Here is a 2,675-nt window from a genome sequence, read left to right as displayed (position 1 = left end):
CAGAAAATGGAAAGATATTCACTGTTCCTGGATAGGAAAACCCAACATTGTCAAAATGCCATACTCGCAAAATTGTTATACAGATTTAATGCAATCCCTATCAAAATACCACCCATGTACCTCACAGATCTAGAGAAAACATTCTTAAAATATATTTTGAACCAGAGAAGACCTAGAATAGCAAAGGAAATCCTAGGCAACAAAGGTAAGGCAGAAGGAATTAAAATTCCTTAAAATTATACTACAAAGCTACTGTTCTAAAATCAGCATGGTACTGGCAAAAACAATGACAACAACAACAACAACAACAACAACAACAACAAAACCCCCCACCAAAAACCAGACCTGAAGACCAATGCAACAGATTAAGAGATGCACATATAACTACAAACACACTTAGCCATCTTATACTTGACAAAGAGTGACAAATATGTTCACTGGAGGAAGGATAGACTCTTTAACAAATGGTGCGAAGAAAACTCAAAGTAGACCAAGTCTATCACCAAGCACTAAAACTAAAGTCAAATGGACTAAATATTCAAACATTAAAACAGAAACACTAAATCTCCTGGAAGAGAAAGCAAATGGAAATCTTGAAGACATAGGAGTAGGCAGATAGAAGACATAGAAGTAGGCAGATAGTTCATGAACAAAAGCCAAACACATGGGAAATACTGAAAAAAATCAACAGCTTGAATCAAATCTTATTGAGAAGTTTCTGCATATCAAAAGCAATCACCAGTAGAGTGAAAAGACAAGCCACTAAGTGGTAAAAAATTGTAACCAAAGCTACAATCACTCAGACAAAGGACTTCTATCTAAATTATACAAAGAACTAAAAAAAAAATTCACCACCCCAAATGTAAAGACCCAATCCAAAAATGGGCCTGTGAGATGAATACACACTTCTCAGAGGAAGAAATACAACTGGAAAATAAGTACATGAAAAAATGTTCCATGGCACTGGCCATTCAAGAAATGCAAATGAAAACAATATTGAGATACCACCTCACCCAAGAAAGAATGGCTGTCGTAAATAAATCAACTAATAACAAATGCTGGAGAGGCTGTGGGGAAAAAGGAACTCTTCTCCACTGCTGGTGGGAATGTAGACTAGTACAACCACTATGGAAATGAGTATGGAGATTCCTCAAAAAACTAGGACTGAAAATCCCATTCAACCCAGCTATTCCCCTGCTGGTTATCTTTCCAAAAGAACTGAAAACATCATGCCATAGTAATATATGTGCACTTTTTTAATAGCAGCATAATTCGTTATAGACAAACCTTGTAAACCATCAAAATGCCCATTATTTGAGAAATGGATGAAAAATATAAGGTATTTTTATACAGTGGAGTGTTACTTAGCTGTAAAGAAAGATAAAGTTGAAGGCTTTATAGGTAAGTGGATGCAACTAGGGGCTATACTCATAAGTGAAATAAATCAGACCCACATGTGTAAGTATCATGTTTTCTCCCTACTGTAAAAACATGAAAGCATATATAAAACCTGAAAGTTATAATAGACACAGTAAAATGGAAAGAACCTGAATTTAAGTACTAAACAACAAAGATTAGAGAAAGGAGAAAAGATCAGAAAAAAGGAAGGAGGGAAAAATATGAAAGCATATATATAGGATGGCTGAGGTGACTGTACTCACAATTTCCACCAGTTTTTTGAAAATAGCAGATAATGTTTAAAATTTTCACCTTGAACAACTTTGTACGCCAATATCTGCAACCTGAACAACTACATAGTTGACAGCAATATGTAATAAACCCATGGTTGAATGTCTCTTATTTTGGTCTTCTAAATAAATGTGTACTGTTTCTAATGTTTTATCAGTTATTATAGTCTCTTTAAAATAAATTAAAACAAAAATAAGACAAAGAAAAAATATTAAAATTTCTTGAAAGCAAGTGCCAATATTCAATTATTTCCCCAATCCTGCATAACTGTATCTGTTAATCTGAGCAACAGATTTGATGATAAAAAGAGGTAATATAATAACCATTGTTAATTAGCTATTCCTGTTTGAAAATCTGTAACATATGCATTGTTATATGTTATCCTATTTCTGTCTTTTTTCCCCAAATGTGTGGGTTGTCTTTTCACTTTGTTGGTAATTTCTTTAGATGTGAAAAACTTCTCAGTAAGAGGAGGTCCCAGTTGTTAATTTTTCAAGTGTTTCCCGTGTGAATTGATTTGTGTTCATGAACTCTCTGCCTACCCCTATGTCTTCAGGAGTTCCTCCTACTTTCTCTTCCAGGAGACTTAGTGTCTCTGTTTTAATGTTTAGATCTTTAACCCATTTTGACTTTAGCTTAGTGCATGTGATAGACGTGGGTCAAGTTTTAGTTTTCAGCATGTAGAGAGCCAGTTTTTCCACACCATTTGTTAAAGAGGCTTTCTTCCAGTGAGTATGTTTCACCCCTTTGTCAAGATAAGGTGGCTGAATATGTTCGTAGGGGCTTCAGTGTCTTCTAATCTATTCCATTGATCCTCAGGTCTATTTTGTTGCCAGTACGATGCTGATTTTATCACAGTAGCCTTGTAGTATAATTTCAAGTCAGGAATTGTAGTGCTTCCTGCCTTGTCTTTGTTGGCCAGGTTTGCCTTTGCTATTCTAGGTCTTTTATGGTTCCAAATAAATTTTAGGAATGATTTCTCTAGG

Source organism: Octodon degus, unplaced genomic scaffold (assembly GCF_000260255.1).
Source record: "Octodon degus isolate 3935 unplaced genomic scaffold, OctDeg1.0 scaffold00008, whole genome shotgun sequence".
Taxonomy (NCBI): domain Eukaryota; kingdom Metazoa; phylum Chordata; class Mammalia; order Rodentia; family Octodontidae; genus Octodon; species Octodon degus.
The sequence above is the reverse complement of the archived record's forward strand: the minus strand, read 5'-3'. Positions refer to the sequence as shown.